Source organism: Spinacia oleracea, chromosome 1 (assembly GCF_020520425.1).
Source record: "Spinacia oleracea cultivar Varoflay chromosome 1, BTI_SOV_V1, whole genome shotgun sequence".
In the NCBI taxonomy this organism is placed as follows: Eukaryota; Viridiplantae; Streptophyta; class Magnoliopsida; order Caryophyllales; family Amaranthaceae; genus Spinacia; species Spinacia oleracea.
In genome coordinates this window covers 802,267-821,602 of record NC_079487.1, presented here as the reverse complement: position 1 = coordinate 821,602, position 19,336 = coordinate 802,267, and the positions used below count along the sequence as shown (strand labels likewise).

The 19,336-nt window shown below is 40.7% G+C and overlaps 1 pseudogene; it reads right to left on the bottom strand.

Moving 5' to 3' along the window:
* Window positions 1–18,994: 18,994 nt before the first annotated feature.
* Window positions 18,995–19,094, bottom strand: LOC130466557 (uncharacterized; annotated as a pseudogene).
* Window positions 19,095–19,336: the final 242 nt, after the last annotated feature.

The window sequence follows — 19,336 nt, the reverse complement described above, 5'->3', positions numbered from 1 at the left end:
TCAGAAGAACGGAATAGTCGTTCCATCTTCAGGTATTTTCGTTATAGACTGTATACTTGCTAATTCAACTTCTTGGGTATTAGATACAGGTTGTGGCTCACACTTATGTTCCAATCCACAGGGACTAAGAAGAAGTAGAAAGTTAAGCAAGGGTGAAGTCGACCTACGAGTGGGAAATGGAGCACGGATTGCTGCATTAGCTGTAGGAACTTATTATTTGTCGTCGCCCTCCGGGCTAATTTTGGAACTGGAAGAATGTTTCCATGTTCCAAGTCTTACTAAAAACATCATTTCAGTTTCTTGCTTAGATGCTAAGGGATTTTCCTTTTTAATAAAAGATAATAGTTGTTCGTTTTATTTTAAAGAGATGTTTTATGGATCTGCTAGATTAGTCAATGGACTTTATTTATTAGATCACGACAAACAAGTATATAACATAAATACCAAAAAGGCCAAAAAGGATGATTCAGATCTGACCTATCTGTGGCATTGTCGATTAGGCCATATAAACTTGAAACGCTTAGAAAGACTTCAAAAGGAAGGAATTCTAGAACCATTTGACTTAGAGGATTATGGTAAATGCGAATCATGTTTACTTGGCAAAATGACAAAGCAACCTTTATCTAAAGTTGGAGAAAGAGCAAATGAACTATTGGGTTTAATCCATACAGATGTATGTGGACCAATGAGTACAAATGCTAGAGGTGGTTTCAGCTACTTTATCACTTTCACTGATGACTTCAGTAGATATGGTTATGTCTACCTAATGAAGCATAAGTCTGAATCCTTTGACAAATTCAAGGAATTTCAGAGTGAAGTAGAGAATCAATTCGGCAAGAAGATTAAGGCATTGCGGTCTAATAGAGGCGGTGAATATCTGAGCTATGAATTTGATGACCATCTGAAAGAATATGGAATTCTATCAGAATTGACTCCTCCTGGAACACCACAATGGAACGGTGTGTCGGAACGGAGGAGCAGAACCTTGCTGGACATGGTCAGGTCGATGATGGGTCAGGCCAAACTTCCATTAGAATTTTGGGGACATGCACTAAATACAGCTGCACTCACTATAAATAGAGCTCCGTCTAAAGCTGTCGAAAAGACTCCATATGAATTATGGTTTGGAAAGCCTCCAAATGTGTCTTTTCTTAAGATTTGGGGATGTGAAGTATACGTCAAACGATTAATTTCAGACAAACTTCATCCAAAATCTGACAAATGTATCCTTGTGGGCTATCCAAAGGAAACAAAGGGGTATTACTTCTACAATACTTCTGAGAACAAGGTGTTTGTTGCTCGAGATGGTGTCTTTTTGGAGAAAGGTCACATTTCCAAAATGACAAGTGGGAGAAAAGTAGACCTCGAATAAATTCGAGTCGAACAACAAACTCTAGAGAATGCTCAAGATGACATTCAGGATGAAACTCAGAGATCTATAGAAGAATCTGGTGAGAATCATGGTCAATCTAGAAATGTTACCCCGCGTAGATCGCAAAGATATAGATCTCAACCGGAAAAGTACTCAGGTATTTTGACGAACGAGAGCTATGACGTTCTATTACTTGAAAGTGATGAACCTGCGACTTACAAACAAGCTATGACGAGCCCTAGCTCCAAGCAATGGCAAGAAGCCATGCAATCTGAATTAGACTCCATGTCTGAAAACCAAGTATGGGATTTGGTCGATTTGCCAGATGGCTACCAAGCCATTGGAAGCAAATGGGTTTTCAAACTGAAAAAGGACAAGGATGGGAAACTTGAAGTTTTCAAAGCTAGATTGGTTGTAAAAGGTTACAGGCAAGTCCACGGTGTGGATTACGATGAAACCTTTTCACCAGTTGCAATGCTAAAGTCTATTCGGATAATGTTAGCAATCGCTGCATATTACGATTACGAAATATGGCAGATGGATGTCAAAACTGCTTTCTTAAACGGCGTTTTAACAGAAACTGTGTTTATGACACAGCCTGAAGGTTTTGAGGATCCAAAGAATGCTAAAAAGGTATGCAAGCTAAAGAAGTCAATCTACGGATTGAAGCAGGCATCCAGGAGCTGGAATATACGTTTTGATGATGCAGTAAGTGACTTTGGTTTCATCAAGAACGCAGACGAATCTTGTGTATACAAGAAGGTCAGTGGGAGCAAAATTGCTTTCCTAGTATTATATGTCGACGACATATTACTTATCGGAAATGACATTCCTATGTTGAACTCTGTCAAGATTTGGCTTGGGAAATGTTTTTCGATGAAAGATCTAGGAGAAGCACAGTACATATTGGGCATCAAGATTTACAGAGATAGATCTAAAAGGATGATTGGACTTAGTCAAAGCACTTATATCAATAAGGTGCTTGATAGGTTCAAGATGGCGGACTCCAAGCGAGGCTACCTACCCATGTCTCATGGAATAACTCTAAGCAAGACTCAGTGCCCAAAAACACTTGATGAGCGTGGACGAATGAATGGGATTCCATATGCATCATTGATTGGTTCAATAATGTATGCTATGATATGTACACGCCCGGATGTTGCGTACGCACCCAGTACTACGAGCAGATACCAGTCAGACCCAGGAGAGGCGCATTGGACTGCTGCCAAGAATATTTTGAAGTACCTAAAAAGGCACAAAGATGACTTCCTGGTCTATGGTGGAGATGATGAATTAATTGTTAAAGGCTATACGGACGCAAGTTTCCAAACCGACAAAGATGATTTCAGATCACAGTCTGGGTTTGTCTTCTGCCTCAACGGGGGTGCAGTAAGCTGGAAAAGTGCTAAGCAAAGCACCATTGCGGATTCTACAACTGAAGCGGAGTACATTGCTGCACATGAAGCAGCAAAGGAAGCTATATGGCTAAGGAAGTTCATAAATGAACTTGGTGTAGTCCCCTCCATTAAAGGACCAATAGCCCTGTATTGTGATAATAACGGAGCTATTGCACAGGCAAAGGAGCCTAGACACCACCAGAGAGTCAAGCATGTACTTCGTAGATTTCACCTTCTACGAGAGTTCGTTGAAAGAAAAGAAGTCGAGATAAACAAGATTGGAACTGATGACAACATATCAGATCCATTAACTAAACCTCTGCCGCAGGCGAAGCACAACTCGCACACTGCAGCTATAGGAATCAAGCATATTGGAGAATGGCTTTGATATCCCTGTTTAATGTTTTAAAGTTTTAGAGTTTAAATCTTTGTAAAACATTATTGGGTAATCATTCACAATAAATGAAAAGAATTCATTTTTCCATTTAATTTGTGGTTTATTAAATGATGAGTCCCTTCAATTTGACGATGTATTCAAGATAGACTGTCAGGACCAGTCCTGTGACTAAGAAATGTCTATCAAGTGAACTTGAATGTCAAAGGTTGAAAATGGTCCCTAGTCGGAGTTTTCTATAAAATTGGACGCATAGAAAACGTTAGACGACTAGAATGCAAGATGACTAGTAGTTCTGTTTCTTGAACTATGTGGACATGGCAATGTCATAATCATTTGCATAGATACTTACTTTGGGAAGACTAGTATCGGACAAGACCTATGAAACTTTACTGTAAGAGATGAAAATCTGTCATAAGTAAATTTCATTAAAATTATTAGACACTAAATCCTCAATACCTGAGTGATTTGAGATTACTTGTTTGAGAACTGGTTGCTTTGACGTTGACCAACCGCCGCACCGTAAAAGGAGGCTATAAAGGCAACGCTCAGGTAATCACCTATCAAACGAAGTCTAATCTCAAGATCGCAAGATTGGGATTGTCCTCCCATAAATCGGGATGAGATGCTTAAAAGTTGTACAAGGCCACTCGGAGAGCTAGAAACTGTGAAATGCATGGCCGTGCTCGGATGAATCATAGGCTATGATTATCTGTTTATTTGATCAGTTGAACTCTGAAACCGAGAAACACCTCTGGACATAATAAGGATGACAACTCTTACCTTATGTTCAAGAGCAAGCATCGAGCGAAAAAGGAATTAGGAAATGCACACTTGTCCCTAAGGACAAGTGGGAGACTGAAGGAAATAATGCCCTTGGTCCAAGTATGCATTCAATGTTAAGTCTAATAAATGCGGTTCAGTATTAATTAACAAGTTAATAATTCAGTGAGATCAAGTGAGCTGAATGCCTAGCTAGAGGCCGCTTCAGTTCAAGTGGAATTAATGATATTAATCCACAGCTTACTCTTGACTGAACCCGTAGGGTCACACAAATAGTACGTAAACGGATCAAGTATTTAATGGCATTAAATACTCCATCTATGGATATTCGGAATCGACGGATCTTGGTTTCAGTGGGAGCTGAGATCGTCACAGGCAAGAAAAGAATGCTCCGGAAACGGAAATGTGGATCGTATCGGAAATATAAATATTATCCAAGTCGTAGATGTTGCCGGAAACGGAAACATGGTACGTATCGGAAAATATTATCGGAAATGGAAATATTGCCGGAATCGGAAATATTGCCGGAAACGGAAATATTGTCAGAATCGGAAATATTATCGGAATCGGAAAATAATTCCGGAAACGGAAATATTAAATATTTGTTCGAAACGGAAATTAATTCCGGAATCGGAAATATTAAATATTGTTCGTATCGGAAATAAATTCCGGAATCGGGAATTTAATCGGAAGCGCGTCGTACGAATTAGCATCGGACGAGACTTGCTAGACGAAGGCCCAGCACGAAGCTAGGCCTACGCTCAGCAAGCCCAAGCGCCCAAAAACACGCTGCCAAGCCACGCCCGGTCCAGCGCAAGGCCAGGCCCAGCAATGGCCTTGGCGCGCGCGCGGGGCTGCGACGAGTGGGCTGGCGCTGTGCGTGGGCCGCAAGGCCTGCGTGCGGTGTTGGCGTATCACTCGAAGTGTGTTACTCGAATCCTAAGGCTACCGGGATTTGTCATATGATTAAATCTAATCCTAAAAGATTTAGTTTATTTAATTAGAGTCCTAGTAGGATTATAATTAAATAAATTAGTATCCTAATAGGATTCCAAATCCTTTTCCATAACTCTATAAATAGGTGCCTAGGGTCACATATTTATATAGAGTATTCAAGTTTTAAAAGTGATTTTTGAGAGCAAAAATTCAGTCATACAATTGCCTATAAGTGCCGAAAATTCTAAGTACCTTAAGGGCGATCCTAGTTGGTCAAGCTTAAGGCGGATCCGGACGTGCTGTGGACTATCTACGGAGGGACGACACTTGGAGTCCTAAAGACTTGTTCTTGTTCGGTTCGGGCGCAGCTAGGGTAGGCACGCAACAAAGAGTATGCATCTAAACTATGCTAAATGATTATGTGTAAATAATATGCTTTCCTGGCTTTATGGTTTTTCCGCATGATTTATGAATTGTCATATGTATCATAACCTAACAAGAAGTCGTTGCCTCACCTACTAATGATGCTAAGACGGGTCATTTCTCTGTTCAAGAAAGTCATTTTTCCTAGATTTGGGGTTCCGCGAGCTTTGATTAGTAATGGAGGGTCACACTTCCATGAGAAGCATCTGGATGCGCTCCTGCGCAAGTATGGGGTTTATCACTGCACTAGGCTAGGCTACCACCCTCAGACGAGTGGGCAAGTTGAGGTCTCCAACCGGGAGATCAAATCTATCATTGAGAAAGTGGTGGCAAAGTCTAGGAAGGATTGGAGCGATAAGCTGGATGATGCTCTGTTGGCATATAGAACCGCCTTTAAGACACCTATTGGTACCTCCCCGTATCGATTGGTGTATGGCAAGGCGTGTCATTTACTGGTAGAAATGGAGTACAAGGCCTATTGGGCAATCAAACAGCTCAACATGGATGCAAAGTTAGCCGGTGAGAAGCGGTTACTTCAATTGAGTGAGCTAGATGAATTCCGATTACAAGCTTATGATAGTGCCCGAATTTACAAAGAAAAGACTAAACGGTGGCACGACAATCACATTATACATAGAGAGTTCGCGGTGGGCGACAAGGTTCTACTATTCAACTCTAGGCTTAAGTTGTTTCCTGGAAAACTTAAGTCTAGATGGTCTGGGCCGTTCACCGTGACTATTGTAAGCAAGTATGGGTCAGTTGAAGTAGAAAACAATAATGGTGAGCGATTCAAAGTCAATGGGCAACGTCTGAAGTTGTACCATGATGGGGCTACTGTAGGAGTGGTTGAGGTTCATCACCTCAATCCCTCCGCCCCATGAACTGCATATTCAAGGTAATGAGGTCGAGCGGGACCTAGAAATAAACCAGCGCTTTGCGGGAGGCAACCCGTACTTTATTGCTTTTGATAGTGTAGTTTAATTTTGTGTGTGTTATAGTTTATCCTTTACATTAGAGAGGTGAGGAGAGGGTATTTTTACTGTTTTGGGTGTTTTATGATGTGCAGGTGTTAGCTCCCAAGTGCGAAAAGTTAGAAAAAAATCGTAAGGAGCAGGTTGGATAAAGCACGGGATCTTCTTCTCTCCTTCACTTTTCTTCTTAATCATCTTCTTCATCCTCTCTCACCTACCATTAAACCCCAAACCCTAAGAACTTCAAAGCTTCATATCTCCCTCATCTCTTACCCAAATCCATCACTCTACACATCAAATTCATCCTCATAACATCATCTTCAAACTCCACCCAACCAATTTCACCCTCACTCACTCACAACCAAAAACCCAAATTTCACCAAAAATCTCAAACTATCAAAAAACCTTCAACCGTGGGTTCTAGGCCAAAGAGGACTTGCACGGGAGCGTCTAGGATGCAAGAGGAGGCTTCCACATGCCGTGCACCACCACCACCTCAGTTTGCACCCGATCCGGCTTTTCCGGACATGGTTCTTGTTAGTGAGGAGCAACAAGCTCGCCTTGCACACCTCAAGCTTCGGAAGGTAGTCCCTACTCGATTTATATGCCAAAAAACTTTGAATGATATGGGTATTGAGAGGGATGTTAAGAAATTATTTCATGGGGTGGGCATGAAGCATATGTTTTCCATGGTTAGGTTGACATTTAGAAATCTTACTCTTGAATTTTTGAGCTCCTTTAATGTCAAACGAAATGGATACAAGGATATCACTAGAGTGTCGTTTCGATTGTGAATACAAGTTTTGATATGCCTATTAAAGATTTTGGTGCAATATTTGGTTTGTCTGTTGAGCCCAATAGGTTCCCCGGGGATGGGCATAATAATAGTACTGTGTGGGGGAAGTTTACTGGGGAATTCAACCCCAATAGCATGCAACATTTGCACGCCTCTAGCGTGCAACACCCCGTCCCTTTTGTTTGGTTCCAGTTTATGGCATTTTAAAGATAGAGGATCGTGCAGTTTGTACGCGCGCCCGGTTGGCGAATGGATGCCCAGCGGGCGAACGTCTGCCCGGCGGGCGAAAAGAGAAATTTTGAGGAACGTCATATTTGGCGCGGCGCGCAGACCTGCGCCCGACGGGCGGTTTTCGAGCTTCTCGCCCGGCGGGCGGATGTCTGCCCGACCGGGCGACGACAGCCCTGGGCGCTTTTTCGCGGATTTCCTTCCGGTTTCCTAAGGTTATTTTGGGCAAACTATAAATACTAACCCCATATGTTTTAGTTGGACATCTATTATTCTAGTATTGAACCCTTAGTTTATTTTCCTTAGTTTAGTTTTCTCTCTAAATTTATTTCAAACACTTAGTCTTTAATTGCAATAAAAAATTCAAGCTTTTATATTTCATTGTTCTTCATTTAGGTATTGCTTCTTACTTTATTGTATTATTTGCTTTAATCATGTTTTCAATCATATTAATTGCTTTAGTTATTTCAATCATGTGTAAGTAGTCTATTTTCTAGGGTTTGGGGATCCATGAATTAAGATGAAGGGAGGATTTGTGGTCGAATGGATTTGATTGGTTGGCATTGATGCATGCTTGTTGAATTTTACCTTGAATCGTATCCATTGTTTTAAGATGTGTTTGGGGTGAAGTTGATTTATGTATTCATCGATGATTTATTTTCTTAGGGACAAGAAAAGATCTAGCTTGGGGGAGTTTGATATGCTCATATTTTATAGTATTTTTACCCCCGTTCCTTAGTACTTTTTGATCTCAAATGAGCTCTTCGTAGCGATTTTTGGTACTAATGTGCTTCTTGTAGTGTGTTTGTAGTTTCAGATTCATCATTGTAGTAATTATCATATTTGTGTGAATTTTCTAATCATTTGAATCACTAAAAGAGATTATGTACTTACGAGAGCGCAAACATTGAGTTGGAAGAAATTTCAAGCAAAGCGAATAGTGAAAGAAGTAGAAAACTGAATCTCGTCCACTATTTTGATCATAACTCACGTTATACAACTCCAAATGCAGAGATTCAAATTGGGTTGGATTCTAGACTTTAGGATCTTTCCAACGAGTGGTCACTCGCCTAATTTCAACTTATAACGAAGGAGATGTGGTGTTTTTAAGATACGGTACGTATCGTGCAGTTTGACGAGCAGATCGCCCAATCGGGCGGCCCATTGCCCGATCGGCGACGGCAACCCCTGGGCGCGGTTTTAGCTTATGTTTCCGGTTTTTTCTTCTACTTTTGGGAAAGACTATAAATATAGCCCTTAGTCATCTTATTTGGAGGATCTTATCTTATTTTCTAGTACCTTAGTTTATTGCTTAGTTTTTATTCTCTCTCTAAACTTTTGTTAATTACTTTTATTATTGAATTCAAGTTTCAAGCTATAAATTTCATCATTTGTTCTTCAATTTGGTATTTCTTATTTCTTTCTTTCGTCATTCTATTTTAATTATGTTTTCATTAATCATGTTTGCTTTGTTTAAATTAAAATTAAATATGTGTGAGTAGTTTATATTCTAGGGTTTTGGGAATCCATGAATTAATATGTAGGGATGATTAAATGTTGTTGATTGTTGGTATTGTGGATAATTCCTATTGATTGGTTTCATTTACTATGCGATTAGATTTGCGCAGGTTTAATTGTATTAGTTTAGCAATATCAGGTTAAGATTCGAGAGATGCAATTTGATATTTAGGCTTGTTTCAATAGGTAGAATTGGGATTAATACGTAGCGAGAGCCCGTTAAGTCTATGATTAGTATCGATTCAAGAGAGCATGCTTGTCTAATTAACGGCTTTATTGATTATTATTGATTGTTTATCATCCTGATTGTTGTTCATTGGTAAACCTATGCCCTAGATTCCCTTAATATTGATATTTTCTAATTTGATTATTGCCTTAGTTTAATCTACAAACCAATCCAAACCTCTTGTTACCAATAGTCTAAACTTGTCGATTAATAGTAGAAAGAACATTGTTTCCCTGTGGATACGATCCCTACTTCCCTTACAATCTTGTTAGTGGACTTAGGTTTATTTTTGATTAGGCGATACGACTCTAGCCTGTCATTTAACCTATGTTAGAAATATTTATTAAGGTTTATTTAGATTTCAATATAAAAGAAGTAATCGAAGTTAAGTATATTTACTGTTACTCAACAATAGTCAGTAAATTTAAAAAGGTTATGTCGCCTTGTATTTCCCACGATGGAGATACGGCATATGACGCTCCGACTAAATTAGGGTTTCCGCTGCTAATTAAAGATAATTAACCTAATTAATGGTGTTTAGAAGTCGGGGCGTTACACAAAAGGTATCGAAAAGACTCCATATGAGCTATGGACTGGAAAGCCTCCAAAAGTGTATTTTCTTAAGATTTGGGGTTGTGAAGCATACGTCAAACGATTAATTTCAGACAAACTTCAACCAAAATATGACAAATGTATCCTTATGGGCTATCCAAAGGAAACAAAGGGGTATTACTTCTACAATACATCTGAGAACAAGGTGTTTTTTGCTCGAGGTGGTATCTTTTTGGAAAGACAACACATTTCCAAAATGACAAGTGGGAGAAAAGTAGACCTCTAAGAACTTCAAGTTGAACAACAAACTCTAGAGAATAATCAAGATGATATTTAGGTTGAAACTCATAGATCTTTAGAAGTATTTGGTGAGGTTCAAGAACCAACTAGAATTGTTGCCCCGCGTAGATCGCAAAGCTACATGTCTCAGCCAGAAAGATATGTAGGTATTTTAATGTCTGAGAGCCATGAAATTCTATTGCTGGAAAGCGATGAACCTACGACTTACAAACAAGCTACGACGAGCCCTAGCTCCAAGCAATGGCTAGAAGCCATGAAATCTGAACTAGACACCATGTCTAAAAACCAAGTTTGGGATTTGGTAAATTTGCCAGATGGCTACCAAGCCATAGGAAGCAAATGGGTTTTCAATTAGAAAAAGGACAAGGACGGGAAACTAGAAGTTTTCAAAGCTAGATTGGTTGTAAAAGGATACAGGCAAGTCCACGATGTGGATTACGATAAAACCTTTTCACCAGTTGCAATGTTAAAGTCTATTCGGATAATGTTAGCAATCGTTGCATATTGCGATTATGAAATATGGCAAATGGATGTCAAAACCGCTTAAGTGTTTAAACTAAGAAAATTCAAATTAAATGCTGAAAATAAGATGTCTACTAGAAATATAAGGCTTAGTATTTATAGTTTTCCCAAAATACAAGCGAAAACCGGAAATAAAACTCGCAAAAAAACGCTGGAGGTTGGCGTCGCATGATCGGGCATTCTTCTCGACAAACAGGTCGATCGGGCGAAATTCTGCCCGATCGGGCGGATGAAAATTGCTCCATATGGCCTTCAGGATGGGCTCCCGATGGGCACCGGGCGAAGCCCCCCCGATCGGGCGCGCGTTGAAGCTTGTAATTGATCTCTTTTCTTGCCCGATTTTCTAATTTCGCCCTCTAATCATAGGGCGATTAGCAAAATGCATCGTCCTTCACTCATAGCACCAAGTCTAACTCTCGAGGCTCGAACGTAGACATCCTAGGCCCCCAAGGGTCGACCATGATCATCCCGGACCTACTCGGGAACCGTGTAGTGGCCATTATCATCGGGAAACAAGCCCAAAAGGGCTAATTTCTCATCAAACGATCCTGAAACTCAAGGCACACTAATAACACCCATTAGTACTAAAAATGGCTCCTAAGAGCTCATTTAACGCAGAAAAGTACTAAGGGACGGGGGTAAAAACTCTATATAAAATACACATATCATCAAGCAGAACGATTTAATCCTTGTGTAGTCAAGAGGAGACAATAACATTAGTACATGTAGCCTTGCTATCTTTTGAGCTCTACTTACAGCTTCCCAATTTCTCAAAAGAATCACGAATATAATCACTACATAAAGAAGAGGTAATTTCTGGTGCTCAGGTGCACTATTGCAGAGAAACCTGTTGATTTTGCATCATATTAAGGTAGAAGAGAGAAATGTAGCTACAAGTGAGACACTCAATTCGTTACTTTGTCACATCAATATGAACAACGCAACATCCTTATAAAGTTAAGAATTCATCTAAATCAAATAATCCAGTCAACATTAACGATATACTAGACTCTATGACGTTAGTTATCCATTGAAGTGTTTGTAATGGGGGTACTAAATGAGGTAATATAGTCAAGATTAATGATATCCCATACTATAACATCTACTCAGTGAAAACTGATCCGAACCGAGAAACCGACCTGAAACGACGACCTGTATTTTTAAGGACCAGGACCCGACCTAAAACTCGAAATGTTGTTAAAATAGGAAACCTGCAACCCGACTGTATCCAACCAGTTAAAACGACCAACGATTTCGACCCGTTAATGCATGACCCTGACCCGAACCTGACACCCGACCGAGATATAGCCGATAACAGAACTGAGTCAACTGATCTGACTGGAAAATGACCCGAACCTGATTATAATCCGAAACCGATTATAACCCGATAAAACCTGTTATTGACCCAACTCGTGACAACCCGTTACTTGATTTTAAGCGACCTGTTGACAACCCGATTTGTCACTGACCTAACTAAATAATAACTTGTGAGGGGGTCGAAAAAGCACGAGGCTAATGCATGACCTCGTCCCTCGTGGGTGTGACGTTTCTTTTTGTCAAATCAAGTGTAATTGGATTTCCTGTGAGTTTACACCCAATTGACTAGTAATATAGGAGTCGTCATTCAGTTTTTAACGACAATGAGAAAAACTGACAAAACCCGGTTATCGTGACATAAAGGGAGTGGAATTATGTTTGACCACGATGGCCATAGGTTCCCTTGTGATCCCTGGTGTGGGGATCGCTCAACGTACACCCGCAGGGTAGAGATTGAGGGTTCAGGGGACTGTAACTACCGAGAGGAGTACTCGCTCTTCGATAACTCCGGAGGCAGGATATCCTTACTAGCTCAGCATAAATAATTGAAGGGACATGCGTTAACTATTAAACTAATCTGAATTGATTTTAACAATATGCAACACATAATACTAGATCGATCGCGATTATCTGATTTAGATTGTTTTAAGGGACCTAGCATGATAGTTCAATTTCCCAAAATATTATCTTTATTAGGCGTGATAGAACAATCAGATTTAATAGTTTAACAGTTTTATAAAAGGGCGAGGAAAGCGATTAAATCATGCGAAGGGACACATTACGACGCACCCTTGAGAGGTGCGTCACGGTTCTCAGAAAACTAACCACTTTGACTTTGCTATTTCTCCTTTTATTTAACGAATCTCAAGTTTCCGGGCTTAATTCTTCAGCTACAAGGGACAGGATACGTTCTGTTCGATTTTTAGATCGATTGCGACAGAACGCGGGATCAATTTCGCAGCGTGAGGCTTAGGCTTAGGGGTTGGAGTCAATACTCAGAATATGAATTGTGTCCTTTCACGTCGAATTTGGGGCAATATTTATAGAAAAGAGTTCGTGGAAAGATAGAATTTTAGAGCTCTAATCCAAGAAGAATTAGGAAAGAACACGTACCCAGGTAATTTCAGCGCCCAGGACTGGGAGCCGAAGATTTCGGCGCCCAGAGCCAGGCGTTGAAAATAGGATCTGGGTCGTATTTCCTTGTCAGATTTGGACTCGTGGAATACGGAGTCTTTGAGACGTATCCGAGTCTTTTAGCGCGTATTAACTTTATGACGGAATGCATCTGGGCCCGTTACGAACTCTAGGTTCTTTAGGATTTTAGTTAATACGTAACTCTTATTTTCGAATCATATTAGGAATAGGATTCCCCTTGCAAATTCTATCTCATTTAGGATTTATGTTGGAGTGCAACACCTAATTCTGACAGGTTTCTATCTTTTATGACTTGCCACTTTTAACAACTACCCGTTACGGCAGTTACTATTTTTAGCAGGTTTCCATAAATAGCAGGTTTCTATAAATAGTAGGTTTCAGGTGAAATGAAAAGGGTGATCGAGATTCGTTATTTTATAGGAGATGCGTTGCCAAGTGGAGATTTTATGTTCTCATCATCGAACCTTTCCTTTCGGGAATGGGGACAAAAGTAGGTGTCTACAGTTAGCCCCCACTTTGACTGAGTCTCGGGATGAGACGATGGTCAAAGTACTAGACGGAGTGCGTCACACAAGCCATAGTGTATGTGACTTGTTTTGCGAGGGTCTCACGAGCTCCCGAGTGATAACATTTGACTTAAGGGTCATCACTTGAAGTGTCGACATATCCCTCACGTGTCATTGGGACTTGTCAACAGATAGTATAGAAACTTCCTCACTTTGTCATTGGAAGTATCTAAAGATGTGTAGAAACTCCCTCACTTTGTCATTGAGAGTAGCTACAGATGTTTTGAAATTAAAGCTATAATGTGTAATTGGGCCTGGCCAAGCCCAATCACGAGGTAAAATGTTTTTAAATATTCTCATTTTCAGGGTTAGCTAAACGAGAAAACCCCCCTTGTTTTTATGAGACGTAAAACGAAGGAAAATCCAGCACATCATTCTTTTTTGCAAAAACGGAAAACCAATCCTTTAATTTTTGGAAAAAGGGAAAACCGAAAAAAGTTATCGCTACGGCGACTAAGGACCTGCGCGGTTAGTGGCGCAAACCCCGCCGGCTAAAGCTGGCGAGCCTGTCCGCTAAGGGTGGACACCCCGTCCGATAGAAGTGGACGAATCTGTTTTGAAATTTGAAAATAAGGACCTACGCGGTTTGTGACGTAGACCCCGCCGGCTGAAGATGGCGAACCTGTGCGCTAAGGGTGGACACCCCGTCCGATAGAAGTGGACGAATCTATTTTGAAATTTGTTTATTGTTTTTGAAAATAAGGACCTACGTGGTTTGTGACGTAGACCCCGCCGGCTGAAGATGGCGAGCCTATTTTATTTTGTTTTTTGAAGATTCTATTTTTCGAAAACTGAGGACCTGCGCGGCTAGTGACGCAGACCCCGCCCGCTGAAGGTGGGCGAGCCCTGTCCGCTGAGGGTGGACGTCCCTGAATTTGTTTTTCTTTTTTTTTCTTTTTTTTTATTTGGAACTCGCGTGGTTCGTGACGCGATCTTGCCAACTGAAGATGGGCAAGTTCCTATTTTTTGTTCATCGTGATTTCTTTTGAGAATTTCCCTTTTTATTCATTCTCGCAGGAGCGAATTCTTTCGAGGGATGCTCGGACTTAGTTGTAACCTGAATGTGGGTTGACAACGGGCTTAGACGGACCTTTGTCTTGTGGTCGTCTTCTTTTGTGGTTTTGAGCTAGTCTTTACGGCTCGATTTTTTGCCACCACTTGGTCTTTGATCAAAGGACCATGTACAAGTATCAACGGCGACCTTTATTCTGAGGTCGAAATCCGTTTTTTCCTTTTGAGATTATCCAAACATGGGACTGTGTATAGCGTAGTCCGGGAATATGATTTTAACTTTGCACACTCTTCATTGGAGTATGTATTTTCTTTCGAGCCCCCAAGCACTCGTGCTTGATGGTCATTTCTTGCCAAGAGAGGTACATATTTTATAACGCCCTTTAATCATGTTTGGGATCGTGCTCGTATGTGCGAGAGACCTCTATAGTGGTATGCTATTTTGACGAAGTCGTGGAGTGCGACTTCGTTTTCCGGGCGACAAAGTTTATTTTTCAATAATATCAGGCTTAGCTTGGCCCGGATTAATCTTTTGACAAACAAACATTTTTCATTTGAGAAACCAACGACTTAACAATATTTTTTTTGTGTTTCGAAGAATGACCTTGATATTTATTTTGCTCATATTTGTTTTGAAAAGTGTACACATATATTCCTTGAGACGAGTCTAAGTTTCGACAAATTTTAACATTCATTTTCACTATTTGGGTGCTAAAGGTGCTTTTGGGCTTTGATCTTGATTTCAATAGGGCCTCGTGTCTACCAACACGGTTTTAAGTCCTTTCCTGTTCCGCGTTTTGTGAGATCCGGGCCTTGGGATGCATTTTCAGCGCCCAAGGCTAGGCGTTAATCATTTCGGCGCCCAGCCGTGGGCGCTGAAAGTCTTTTCCTGGCGATTTTTGGTTTTCGGATTTCTTAGCGCGTTTCCGAATGGGATCAGGATGTCACTTGATGTCTTCAGCTATATATAGGGGTTAGATACGCCCCTCTTTTCCATCACTCTCAATCTTCTTCTCTCTTGTAGTTGCTTAGCTTTAATTCCTCCTTGCTTTTGTCATGTCGATTCCTCCCTTTTCCCTCCAACGAGCTGTTAGGCGTTGGCAAAGAGCCCTTACTCCTACAGAAAAGGCTTTGTTGAAAGAATACCATTTAGAGGCACTTTTAGGCTTACAACAAATTAATATTGATTGTAACTTTCTGTATGCAGCCCTGAGCTTTTGGGATTCCGATCACCATGTTTTTGTTTTTCGGGGCAATGAAATATGTCCTTTGCCAGAATAATTTGCTGCGATCCTTGGTTATCCTACTAATGCTACTCCTGCCACCCCTGGCACCATCGAAGAGGGTAAAACAACCATAGGGGCTTTCCTAGGACTAGATGCTAACATGCTTGCTGAGATTGTTGCAGGTGATGAGGTTAATTTGGCAAGGCTTGTAAAACATCACTTTAGGCCTAGTAAGAATATGACCGAACAGAAATTGAACATTCGAGCCCTTGTATTTTTCTTGTTGAATCATTATTTGCTGTCGAATAACAATGGTGAGTTCGGTGACATAAGGTTGATCCCCTTGATTAGCCAGATAGAAAGTTGCTATTCTATTATGCCGTTGGTTGTTGCCGAGACTTTGCTGAGTGCGGATGAGTTGAAGAAGAATGCCAAATCTGAATATTTTAAGGGGAGCCCCCTATTGCTGCAGGTAATCGACCTTTCCTTTGCGCACATATATATTTTTTTTACATATTTTTACTCGTCCTGCCTAGAGCTGAGTTTCAGCACCCAGGGCTGGGCGTTAGAATTTTCGGCGCCTGGTCCTGGGCGTTGAAACTGCGCCCCAGGTTTCATTTGCTTATTTATTATATTTTTTGATCTGATCGTACCCGTTTTTTTTCAGATTTGGCTCATGGAACGACTCTGGCTTTTAGAAACTCCTGCCGATCCTAAACATTATCGCCCTATAGCCTTGGGTAACCGAAAGTATTTGCACCGAGGCCAGGACGAGGCCGAGTGGGCTTCTTTTTTTACTCATAGTATCTATTCTATTAAGTGGGTGGTACCGTGGTGGGGTTTGACTACTATGACAGGGGGTTCTGATGTGTCAGTTTATGTATCTCTGCTGGGGCTATCTCGGCCCATTTATATCTTTCCTTACCGAGTCATGCGTCAATACGGCTTTAAGGCAGACTATCCCATTTTCTGATACAGTACCACCTAAAGTAGCGGCCTTTTCACAAGCACGGGTTCAAGCATGGGCTAAGTATTATGATGGTCTCCCGCGTTGGGCCGTGGCTACAAATGGCTTTGTGGGTCTTTCTGAAAACTACAAGTTGTTGATGAGTGATATGTGTGTTTTATATAGAGTTTTTACCCCCGTCCCTTAGTACTTTTTGATCTCAAATGAGCTCTTCGGAGCGATTTTTAGTACTAATGTGCTCCTTGTAGTGTGTTTGTAGTTTCAGGTTCATCATTGTAGGAATTAGCATATTTTTGTGCATTTCCTACTCATTTGAATCAATACAAGATATTATGTACTTTCGAGAGCACAAACATTAAGTTTGAAGAGTTTTGAAGCAAAGCGAATAACGAAGGAAGTAGAAAAATGACTATAGTCCACAATTTTAAGCATAACTCAAGTTCTACAACTCCAAATGAAGTAATTCCAATTGGGTTGGATTCTAGACGTCAATATCTTTCCAACAAGTGGTCACTCGCCTAATTCCGACGAATAACAAATGAGATATGACGTTTTGAAGATAGAGGATCGTGCAGTTTCAATACGCGCCCGATCCGGATCGGGCGGTCATTCTGGGCGCTGTTCTGGGCATTTTGCAACCGCCCGATCGGGCGGAAATTCACCCGATCGGGCGGAATTTCGCCCGATCGGGCCGACTATCGAGCACATCGCCCGATCGGGCGAAGCGTCGCCCGATCGGGCGACGCCAACCTCCAGCGTATTTCGCGAGTTTTTATTTCCGATTTTGGGCTCTATTTTGGGCAAACTATAAATACTAGCCCCTTATATTTTTAGTGACATCTTTTATTCTAGTTTTCTAATTACTTAGTCTATTTTAGTTCTCTCTATTTTCTCCAAACACTTAGTTTTAATTTTAATCAAAGATTCAAGCTTTATTATTCCATTGCTCTTCAAGTCGGTATTGTTTCTTGCTTTAATTTATCTTATTGCTTGATCATGTTTTCTATTATGTTAATTTCTTAGTTATTTATTATCATGAGTGAGTAGTTTAATTTCTAGGGTTTAGGGGATCCATGAATGCATGATTGGGATTATATGTGGACTTGATTAATTGATTGATTGATTATAATTTCTATAGCTTATTATTATTGCTCGTCAATTCTGTTCGGCCGGACTATTTTTATTTGAGTTTGATTAACCTTAGATTATGCGCCGAGAGGTATAAATCTGATGTTTTTGGTCTGTAGCTATTATATAGGAATTATTTCTAGTACGTAGCGAGAGCCCGCTAGTTGTTCTATCCTAAGGAATTCATAAGATTCGAGAGATGCATGTTTTCCTAGTTATGATTGTTAATTGATTTTCATTGTCCGTTGTCCAATCCCGGTCTGCATTTATGGTGAACCGTTGCCCTAGATTCCTTTAATATTGTTATTTTCCGATTTGATTATTTGCTTTAGTTTAATATACAAATCAATCCAACTCTTTGTTACCAGTAGTCTAGATTAGTTAATTAATAGTAGAAAGAACACTATTTCCCTGTGGATACGATCCCTGCTTCCCTTACTATATTTTTAGTTGTTGAACGTTAGGTTTATCTTTGATAGGAGTGCGATTTAGCCTGTCAAATTTTGGCGCCGTTGCCGGGGAAACGGTTTTATTTTCTGTTATTAATTGTTTTTCTAGATTATTGTTTGTTACCTCACAAGGGACTCCCGTTCCTTGAGATCGGATCTCACGACTGTTTTCTAGTTTTTGCTTGTTTATGCCCAGGACTGTCCATACCAGCTATCTGACTTCGTTCGATCCTGAACCTGAACGGACCTTACGTAGACGGCGTAGATTCGTCAAACAGTTAAGAGACTATTTTGACTCTGAATCCGACTATCTGATTAGCAATCTATTCCATACAGATTCAGAGATGGGTGACCAAGCACCACCACTGCCACCCCCACTTGTGCCAAGGCTTACAGACTACTCTAAACCAAGTCTGTCTATGCTTCCCAAGGCAATCATGCCTTCCATTGAGGTCGAGAATTTCAAGATCGAACCCCAGCTGATAAACATGATCGAGAGACACCAATTCGGTGGGGGAAAAGGGTGAAGATCCTAATCTTCATATTCAGTCTTTCATTCAGTATTGTGCCACCATTAAGCAGAAGAATTTAACACCGGAGCAGACTATGGAGATACTCTTTCCATTTTCATTGAGTGGGAAGGCAAAACTATGGATTAATAGTCTCAACCGCACAGCTATGAAAATCACCGATTGGAATTCTTTGGCCCTTGCATTCTATGTTAAATATTTCCCACCTGAGAAGACAGCTCGTCTAAGGGGTCAGATATTAGGTATCTCTCAACAAGCAGATGAGAGTTTGTTCAAGGTTTGGGAAAGATTCAAGGACTTGCAAAGAGAGTGCCCACACCATGGTTTGGAGGACTGGTTCCTGGTTCAGCAGTTCTATAATGGTCTGGGTAATGAGTCTAGGTGTCTTTTGGATTCAGCTGCCAGTGGGAGATTTATGCAACTGGAGGTGCCTAGAGCTTTAGAGGTGATTGAGGAGATAGCCATCCATAGTGCCCAATATGGGAATCCTAGAGGTTTTGCCGATCGTGGTGTTAAGCATGAAATGAACTCTATTGAACAACTTACTGCTCAGCTAACTGCCCTACATC